The sequence below is a fragment of the Mytilus galloprovincialis genome, chromosome 5, assembly GCF_965363235.1.
Source record: "Mytilus galloprovincialis chromosome 5, xbMytGall1.hap1.1, whole genome shotgun sequence".
Lineage (NCBI taxonomy): Eukaryota > Metazoa > Mollusca > Bivalvia > Mytilida > Mytilidae > Mytilus > Mytilus galloprovincialis.
Window position 1 is genome coordinate 79630782 of NC_134842.1, and position 11153 is coordinate 79641934.

The 11153-nt window shown below is 31.4% G+C and overlaps 2 long non-coding RNA genes across 2 annotated transcripts; both read left to right on the forward strand.

The window, feature by feature from the left end:
• The first annotated feature begins 1478 nt into the window (after positions 1–1478).
• LOC143074748 (uncharacterized) lies at positions 1479–4112 on the forward strand. The gene is made up of 3 exons (XR_012978055.1): positions 1479–1619; positions 2040–2336; positions 3637–4112. It is a non-coding gene; the product is annotated as an uncharacterized LOC143074748 (long non-coding RNA).
• Positions 4113–4765: 653 nt separating this feature from the next.
• Positions 4766–9513, forward strand: LOC143074749 (uncharacterized). Its single transcript, XR_012978056.1, has 3 exons — positions 4766–4883; positions 7764–7797; positions 8973–9513. It is a non-coding gene; the product is annotated as an uncharacterized LOC143074749 (long non-coding RNA).
• The last annotated feature ends 1640 nt before the right edge of the window (positions 9514–11153 follow it).

The following is an 11153-nucleotide window of genomic DNA, read 5'->3' on the forward strand; positions in this document are numbered from 1 at the left end:
TATATGATATTATTGATATTAAGATAACAAGTGTTATCGTTCTTATCACGTCTGTGTTGTGTCTTTCTGTGTGTTTTATATGTTTGCAAATTTGTTTTTGTCTATAGATTGTTAACATGCCATTTTTTGGCGCGTTTCAAAATAATATCAAGAACGCACAGAATTAAAAGAGTGTTGTTTCCCTTAGTGCACTTTAAAACGGTACAAGGTACTTAAGACCAAAACGTGTTCACACACCAAGCGTAATCGTTTCGGAATAATGATAATGGTATAAGGTTTGTAAGCTCTAACATTTACATTCGATTAAAAAATTTACTGCAGGAAATCAATGTTACACTATGTAACATAGAATCTAATGTCAAATGACTAATTCCGGAAAAAGCCTGTTATATAGATGGATAGAAATGACATATATATGCATAATAATATACCATGTGTATGTAGGAAATACTATATTTGGGCACACATTTGAAGCACATTTATTTTTCAACAACTTTGTTTAGTCATTAATTGGAATTTATTTGCAGATAAAAGTTACTTATCAATATGTTTGTAGATTGAACATGGATATGATTTATCTGGCAGAATTCTTTGCAACAGGTAAGTATTAACGGTTATTCAAGATCAAAAGTAAGAACTTTTTTAATAATTTGATTTTTGTGGATGCTACTTTTGTATTTACAAAATGTTCTTTATGCTATTGTAAGAAGTAAATAGTAAATTATTTATCTAAATTACAAACTATTGACCCGATCAATATGAATGTTTAGGGATACATACATTTTTATTTAATTGGGTATTGGACAAACATAAGCTCTAACACATTAAATACTACAACATAAATTGTAAAGCAACTTTAAAGTGATTGTTTTGGTTCACTATGTATGCCGTAGTGTGACTTGTACTTAATCACATCATTGCCCTTTGCGTTTTGGTATTTTGTAGATTGTTGATTCATTGCAAGTCGTTACACAGTTCTTTTTAACACCGCTGTTACGAAAGAGTGTTAAATAGTGTTAATTTTAGTCCCTGCTTCACATGTTTTGTTTCAAAGTAAGGTTTACAAATTACCAAATCTTTGAAAACTTCACCATGATAGGTCATGACATGCAGCTAAAAATTGAATGAAAACGATTCACGTAAGTATGCCTCAAAAAAACCAAACGATAGTCATTTAGTTTGATTTCAGAATAATAATAATAATAATAATAATAGAATGACTAACCAATGTTTTTGTAATTAAACGCACTTGTCTTATATCTTGTTACAGTGAAAATTTAAAAAAGATACAATCCATTTATTATTCCACAGACCTTTTTTTATTTCAGTTTCATGTACATTTGCCATGTACAAGTATGTCAGTGAAAACACGACAGTAGTGGTTGCATGTCCAATGAAATCAGTAAATGTTTGGTCTCGATATGAAATCAATAGAACAGTTGCCTATATAATAAACGGGAAAATCAACCCTGGACTCAGCGTTTCAAGTCGACTTGCTACGAATAATGATGGAGACTTGATTATCAACGACTTTCAAAATGTTGATGTTGGAAAGTACCGATGTTCCGCCACAAATGAAACTTCTCCAATTTGGTATGACATAACACTCAGACGGAAATGTAAGTACAGTTTAAGATATTTATTGTTAACACGCATACAGTTCTGTTAATTCAGATTAGAATTATTGGTAACAGTGCTATCTTGGTTTTTATTTCATTAAGAATAAGATTGTCATATGAAAGGCATAATATCTAGTCGTAATTTCATCGTTTAAATTACTCTTTTTCACGACTTTTACTCAGTTAACTGAATATATATTTGATATAAAATTTGTAATTTTAATACTAATAATAATGATATGGTTACTGTATGTTAGTAAAAGAACAATCAAACAACTAACACACACAGACACACACAAAACAATTAGAAATTATCTTCAACAAATGATTCGTAATTATATGTTGATATAGGTTATTTTCAGAGCATATTTTCATGTATATTCAATTTGTTATTTATTATGTTATGATATATACATATAGGGAGGCCAGTATTTGCCAAACAAAATGCCCATTACCTGATATATTGCGATATAGGAGAGAAAGTTGATATATCGTTTCAAGTATTTGCGTATCCAATCCCGAATGTATTATGGACAACTTATGACTGTGGTGGAATCCTTAGAGAATGGAATGTAACTTCTGATCTTGATGAGCCATACAACCATACTATCACATCTTCTGTATATGTTGCGGATATCGCTCAACTTGGAAAATACGTGGCAAGTGTTCGTAACTCGGAAGGAAGCGTACATTTGAATATCAGATTTACTGTTAAAAGTAAGATTCGAATTTAAATAATATATTTCACATACTTTAAGAAAACGTGTCGTGCGTAAAGCAAAAAGATATGACATAATATGTGTTTGAGCATGTTAAGATATAATGTTTGGTCTTAAGATGTTACAAAAAAGTAAAGCCGGAGAGAGTGAGAATTATCTTAAACACTTGATGATGATTGCATGTATTTCTAGGAAGAAACAAATTGATGAACGATAAGACGTAAAGTTACCTCAACAAACATGTAATTGGGATGTGCCTGTCATCATTTTGCATCATGTTTTTTTTTTTTTGGGGGGGGGGATATGTTTTGCATTCTGTTTGGTTCTGATATTATTAAGTCACTTAAAATTAAGATCACAAAAACACTGAACTCTGCGGAAAATTCTGAAAGGAAAATCTTTAATTAAATGGCAAAATGAATGGACAACAGCTGCCATATTTCTGACTTGGTACAGACTTTCCTATGTAGAAAATGATGGATTAAACCTGGTTTTATAGCTAGCTTAACCTCTGACTTGTCATGCTTGTATGACTAAAATTCAGTTTGATTGACAAAGATTTGAGAACAAAACACACAGACATAGGTAAAAAAGGTCAAACAATGAGATACAACCGTCAATATTTTGATATGATCTTAATCCCTATAAAACAAACATATACATAAATAATTCTGATGTCATTCAATAGAGCCGAATTGCATTAAATGAGTTCCTTGCTTTTTTTTACATAAATCAGATCAAGAAAAAACATTTCGATATACATCAAATAAATTATAGTCGAAATATTATATATTCTTGTTGTTGATAAAATAATCTTTATGATGAAAAAACAAAAATTGGCAAATGCATTCATTACGTTAAGAAACATGTTAGAGATGACTTCTGAAAACAACATATTTTGCCTTATAAATTTAACGTATTGAGCATCAGTTGAAAACGTTAGATTTGTTTAAACGTTGCTTCTTTGTTATGCAGGTTATCTTTGTCGTATTTATGTTATGACATACGTTATTGTTTGCTGCTGGTTTTTTTTTTGTTGTTGCATTTTTACTTCTTGAGGTACCACTGTTCGTGAATTTTGTGAGTTTGGGAGAACCATGTGTTCAACGAAGTATGCATTTATTTAAGGCTTATCTCAATGAAAATCATGAAATAGTCGAAACCAAAGAAAATAAAATCATACGTCATTTTACTTCTTGTAGATATTTGTCGCATTCCAAATCATACCTACTTAAATTTATATGTACATTCCTTGAAGACTTGCTTTTGCATAAAGAATGACATGTTTTCAATAATAGGCGCTCCCATTGTAAAGAAAAAAGATGTATTGGTTAACGACATGGAGGTATGGATGTTGGTTTATTTTGTAACAAACTTAGACGATGTGGCGGTTGAATGGTATGTCAACGATAAAAGTATACATATTTCCAATATTTCTTTCACAACAGAAGTGAACAAGTCGGTATTTTCCTCTCCTGATTGTGGACAACTTTCTCAGAATTCTGGTTGTATATCAAAAATTCAGATAAACAAAAAATACATATCAGATATTGACACGATGTACTGTGAGCTTAGGAGTCTTTTTGGGAGTCGAGTGTATTCCTTTAATTTTGAATGGATTAATTCATTGATACGTGATTTTGATTCTAAACAAATGAAATCAACAAGCAGTGACACATGGAACGTTACATCAGAGTTATCAAAAACAACTGCGTCTATTTCAACAACCTACCTGACGGCCTCAACATCTCAATTGAGAAATTTGAGTGAAAATCTAATAGTCGTGCAAGAAAGTGATGTTGGACAGTCAGGCAAGTTATTTTAATGTTTTGTTGAATGTATCGGGTAAATGTTAATCATATATTCATTTATATATCGTACAAACCTATGATAAATCACAGAAGATGTTTAGATACGCATTCCATATAGTCAAGGACGGAAATATTAAAGGGCATATATCAGGAAATGCTTCGCTATTTGCACGTTAAAGTACCATTGTCTTACATCTTTTAGCGTTCCATTTTATAAAGGCGACAGTAGGATACCGTGGTTCAATAGTCATACATAGATTTTGAAAGTAAATCGGGTAACAGACTTAATCGAAAGGAAACACATCGACTATAAGAAGAAAACAACAGAACAACAGAAACTCTGAAGTGCAACAAAGCAAACGAACGCCTGTATGATCATCTAGTACGCCCAAAGCCAAATATACGAAACATTTCATAAAATGAAAAATGATATTTGTGATCACATAAGTATGAATACTAGCTGTCACACATTTATTTCAAAAAATACGAAGGAAGTACAGGTTAAATTGAAAAATGCTCACAACAGTGAAGATCCATTAACGTCAGATTAAGAATTAGGTGACTATTTTGATAAAAAAAAAAATAAGTTTGACAATTATTGATTGTCTTTACTCTTTCAGAAATTTATCATATACCTGGATATATGTTTATAGTAGTAGCAGGTGCTGTTTTAGTCATCGGTATTGTCGTTGTCATGATTGTTGTTTTGCGAACCCGACATGGACTAAAAACAGGTACATATGCTTTATGAACAATCCCATTCCCATGTGTAATCTTTTGATCATGGTTTTGAAATACTTGTTACGTTCCTGCTTAATGAGATAAATCCGTATACGGGAACGCATCTATACTTGAAGTAGTATATATTGGTGTAATCAATACACAAAAAGCTAATTTAATTTAATTGCAACAAAACAAAGTGTATTTTCGCTCTTTGTTACTTAATAATAGAACAAGAATGTTAAAAAAAGGGGGAAAATGCCTACGAATATATATTTACTAAGTGTTTTTCTATACTATGTATATCTAGCAAGTGCTCCGGAATGGTAAGCAGATCCTGCTCCATATGTGGCACCCATCGTGTTACTTATTTTATTACAAATCCGTTTAATAGTATAATTCGGTTAGTCACATTCGTGAAAAGGGAAGGGTATTGTAGTTACGACATAAGGAACATATCCGATACCATCTATGAAAAAAGTAAAATCACAAAAATACTGAACCCCGAGTAAAATTCAAAAGCCTCTAATCAAATGGCAAAATCAAATGCATGTACAACAACCGTCATATTTCTGACTTGGTACAGACATTTGCAAATGTAAAAAATGGAATTGAACCTGCTTTCAGAGCGCGAAACCTTTCCCTTGTACAACAGTCGCATCAATTTTCATTATATTGACAATAATGCATGAACAAGCTGTCACAAATAGGGGTACAACAACAACACAAAACGGTTATTCCATAACGGAGGATTCAAACTTCAACATTTGGAACTCTTGGTTTAATAGCTTCCTTGTGAGCAGCAACCCTCTATCAAAAAATCATGATAGGAAATTCAAGCCCGGGAATATCGTAACAATTGGGAGATATATACTCTGTATGTAACATGTGCACTGAACGAATACTTATTGACAACCAACAAATCTGAACATTTTATTGTAGTCGTTTGAGAGTTGTTGAATTAGGATTTATGTTTTAGGACTAGTTGTTTAAGAGTTTAAACCTATTGGGGAATTTTAATACTAAGGCTTTTCTACCTCAGGAATAAATTAACTGAGCTGTATTTTGCAAACCTTTAAGCTTTTATTTATTTGGTCCGCAATGCTCTTCAACTTTGTCCTTTATTTGACTTTTTTTTAAATTACGTTTGAAAACAAAATACACTTTAACAGATATCATAAACCTTGGCAATTTCGAGATACTTACATTATTTTATGTACTTATATGTACATAATATCTCTGAACAAGCACCTACTTAAAATAGGCATATATATAAGGAATTATTACAAAATTGTAAATTGAAAATTAACTGGATGAATATTTGGCCTAATTATTGGTTGAAAAACAAGCCGTCTGTTTAGACTCACTTTGAACGAGTATCACTGCGACGGCATGTCAGTGGCAATCGAGTCTGAACAGCCGGATATTGTTTTCAAAGACGAGGGAGGATGCATATCCATTTGAATTTACGTATTATAATTGTTCTTGGGTAAACCTGTCTGCCTAAAACCTTGAATGCATTCACATGACCTAACATTCGACTTCCTTGCGTTATAAATTGATAAAATCATTGGCCTCATTTCTCTATTATAAATTAGAATAAAACATACTACCAGGATGCAGTGTGGATTTAATATCAAATGGATATGTTCTAAGATAAACAATATTATAAACTTTGGTTTTATTCATCTATCATTTAATTTTTAAACTTAAAAATTCATACATATATCTATACTACTAAATCTAAAGACCGTTTTTTGTTCACCTAAAAAACGGAGCACTGAAGAAAGCTACAAGCCAAACTTTTTTAAGGGTATATATACTTGATAGGGTATACTGAAAATGTTACCGTTCAATATTGTTTTGCTGTTTCAAACAATAAGCAATTGGACAAATTAATAAGTTCCGGAACCATCCGATGCGATTTCCTTTTATTCATGGCATTATATGACACATGTTGCCTATTAACTTATCTGTACGTTCTGCATTTGTCAGGCGCACTACCAAACGATGTGGTTGTGATTTGCCATATACACGGGTCATAATCACAGGGTTGATAAATACCATTACACTACTAAATTCATCATTTTCACATTGTTTTCTATTGAAGTATATTAATCAGCATGACAATATGAAAACTAAAAATCTAGATTTAAATTACAGGTACAGTTACCAATTTGTTAGCCGACATGACGTTAAAGCGGCGAATCAAAGAATTCAACTTTATAAATAACTAATATGGGACAATGCTAATGATAAAAAAAATGCTCTATTCCAGGCCCTTTTGTTTTACAAATAATTACTTATAACCAATGATTAATAAGTGCCAGCTCGACGGGTACAAACAGAAAGATTTTGAAAGCAGAAAAAACATGCGTCTTATAAACAGCATTACTTTATCAAATGACAATATACTAATACTAAAAATCCAGGCTAAAATACGGTTAAAACATGATTTGATATTTTAATTCATTCACGGACCCGCGATACTGCGGGTGTGTTCTAGTTTTTTTGTATAAATGTTAAACAATATTCAAAACACTATTACCAGACTCCCTCTATGGATTAAATATGAACTAAAAGAAACATTGAGAATATGCCAAGAACACAGCAACATTAGTATACAATGAATAAAAAATCAGTTAAAAAGAACACCTATAAATTAAACACAACAAAATGTAACTAGGAGTAGGAGTGACTATAGTGTTCAATGAACGAGGACAAATATAACCTTACAAGGTTAAAAATACGCGTCTTAACATAACCTTATACTTAAACAATCAATAACATTACATTTTATTAAGCTTAATGGCATGTCAAATAAAGTTGATTATATGATACTGCTTTTATCACTTTTCACAGCTTTGTTATATCATGTATCAATTTTCTTGTAGGATCTAACCAGGAGAAAATCGTCAATGCAAAAAGGTAGGTATGCACATTAACTAATATTTACAAATACACTTAAAGCTACTGATGCTAACTAAAGTTTAGAAAATGACATAAAGAGAAAAAAAAAACATGCATATCATCTTCCCATATAATTTATTATAAAAAAAGGTTATACTGTGGTAGTTATATTTGTGTATGAGGACTATGATGGTTTAATTTGGCTGGTTGAAAAAGCAGTAATTGACTTAGACTGAAAAAGAAAAACGTTTCTAGATACCAAAAACAAATAATAAATAAATTTTTCAAATTAAAAAGGTCGTTCTGAGAGCCAACTCGTTTATCGCATTTTAAATGATTGATAAATGTTCTAAAGACGTTGAATAACTAATAATTTAAATAAACAGTTACGTGTCGATAAAAGATGATGAAACAACTGCAGATGCACACAATAATGAACAATATAGTTACTAAATACTTTTATGAACTAATAAAAGTATATTTATTTCCAGCCATGTGTTTGTTTCTACGTTTGAAAATTTTTGAAGGTTTTGTTAATTTTTCAAACTATTTGTTGCACTTGATAAACCTCAAATAGATTTAAAATAGAGCTACATTCACAAGGACGGAAGAGAATAATATAAACTTATATTAAATCTACATGTATTTTCAGAAAATCGTCATCATTATATTTAACGTATATGTATTCCACTGAATATGTTTTGTAAATATATTTTAAATGGGTATATACTATTATATGTAAACATTTTTTGTTGAAATGCCCCAGAGTTTTGTTTCGTGTCTCGTTTGGTTTAAATGTCTTGTTGATTGGTTAATTTCTGTCAGCTTTTCGGCTTCTTTATAAATATTGTTTTTTAATTATGAAAAGATTTTTGCCCGTGTAATCGGCGAGAATTGTCTTTGGCCACACTTTAAAAGTATTTATCTAAGTCGAATATTACCACAGTAAGTTGTTTTAGTAACGGTCTACTGTGTTTTAGGATAATAATTTTGTTGCTGTAATTTGGTAGGTTTACATGTATGTGAATGTTGATTTGACCAGTGTCTATCCATCTATGATACCTATACATTTATTCGTCAAAAAATCAAACATTTGTTCTGTACTTTACTATTCCAACTTTGCCTTAATTCTTTAATAACTTCCGTGAATAAAAATATTTTGCATTTTTAAAACTGTCATACAATTGTTATAGCCAACAGATTTCCACTCAAGAAGTAATAGAAGTAATAGAAGACTCCGATCGAGTGAGCTTAGATTCTGAATATGATGAAATTGATAGTGTATCGTACAACTCAGTGGCATGGAGAAATTATACGTTAGAAAATGATCAAGAGTTGCAGTATTCTAATACTACTGAAAACAATTCATGCAGATCCATGCCAAATTACGAGAATATCATTATCTACGAACAACTACAATGCGTTACAACTGATGATAGTCATTCATATTACAAAGTCGACCTGTGCTCTTAGCAGTTGTGATATTATTTTGTTGGGATTTATTGTTGTTGTAAAGGAAAAACGTTAATCTGTTTCATTGAAATAATTGCTGACGACTTAAATTGTCTTAACTAAGAGGATATATATACTTAAGGCAACACAATGAACAAACATAATATTATATGACTCTTAGAAACCAAAACCTAAAAAAAACATATGCCCGCCGCTTTCTATATTGGAAAATGCCTGTGCCAAGTCCGAAATACGACAGTTGTTATCCATTCATTTGATGTGTTTGAGCTTTTTATTTTGCCATTTGATAAGAGATTTTCGTTTTGAATTTTCTTTCTGCGTAGAGAAGCAAGGATAGCCTGATTGGAAATTGTACATTGCTGTCTACAATATACTCCTATATAAGTATATTGCAAACAATAAACCCACAATTTTTTTTACAATGTCCTGTACCAAGTCAGGAAAATGACAGTTGTAATCTTATAGTTCGTGTCTGTTTGTGTTTCATTGTCATTTGGATTTTTGTTCTACTTCAGAATTTTCGGTTGGTTCTGTTGTTTTCTCTGACAAGTGGGTTTTTTTACATTTTCATGCAGAAAGCAAATTTAAAACGAAGGTCCTGCAATAAGGGTCGTCTGGGATGAAGGTCGGAAAATAAGGACTGCCACTAGAAAATGTTGATGAGTTGGATAGGGGCAGAAATTGCCCCTCGTAACAGGCCATCTGCAGATCCTTGTAAGAGATGTTATATGGAACTCTTACTTCACGAGGCATCGGAATTGAACGTTCCGAATTCCATCATCATTTAACCAGACATCGCTGCATACTAATAAATCACACACAGCTAAATAGACGCCCAACTTAAGCATGGGGTTTCATGGCATGTTGGAAGAAGAATGTAGTAACCATATTTATATTCCCAAATCATCCTTTATTTACTTTTAGTTCAATTGCTTTAGGTAATGGCTCTTTTTAAATATTAATTTTCAAATAAAAAGAAAACGTTTCAACATCAAATGTGGAAAGTATTGCAATGTAAAAATCTAATATACATCAATAAACATGGCAAGGAATGTAATTCAACGTACTACGGTCATTGGAAATTGAACCATGGCTGAATTCTTATTGTTGAAGTTTGTACGGTGGTCTTCGTTCACACGAATTTCTACCAGAGATTAAAACCCAGCTGGAAATGTTTTGACATTATCGTTCTAACTATTCCTTACTTTCTGACATTAGATTTTTCTAATAAAACTGATCTACATTACAAATTTTAAGTTAAAAATACTGATAAACCTTTGAACTGCAACACTGTGCTTAAAAAAGTTTCAGACGGTGGAAGTGACATCTGATTTGAATAGAATGAAATCCTTTGCTATAAAATGTGTAATCGTAATTAATCCATACCATTGCGGATAATTACAATAGAAGTACTCAATGCAGACTTTATACATACTAACACCGTATGGATTATAAAAGGACTGTAGTTGTTAGCTATAACGTGTCAGACCACCACTTACTCCCTCGAATCAAAACGTATGGAAAAGCACTGGACACTTCTCTGAAACAAAATAGTGCTTTTGTTGTCATTAGTGTTTTAACTAACAAAAAAGTTTGCAGACATGAAACTTTTGCTGAAAGATATATATATATATATTTATATATTCAGACAACTTTGAACTATGTTTGTCTTGGAGTCATTGAGAATTAAGGATCAATAATATAGTATCCTTGTTAAGCATTTCAAGAAATCAGACGCGCTTTTTGTCTACAAAAGACTTATCAGTGACGCTTGAATGAAAATAAAGATAAAAAATAAGTCCTGAAAGTTTTGCCAAATTCATTTAAGTTAATATTTTCCCTTTTTTTGAGGTAGAAAAGCCTTCGTATTTCAAAAATTCTAATGATGACCATATCAATGA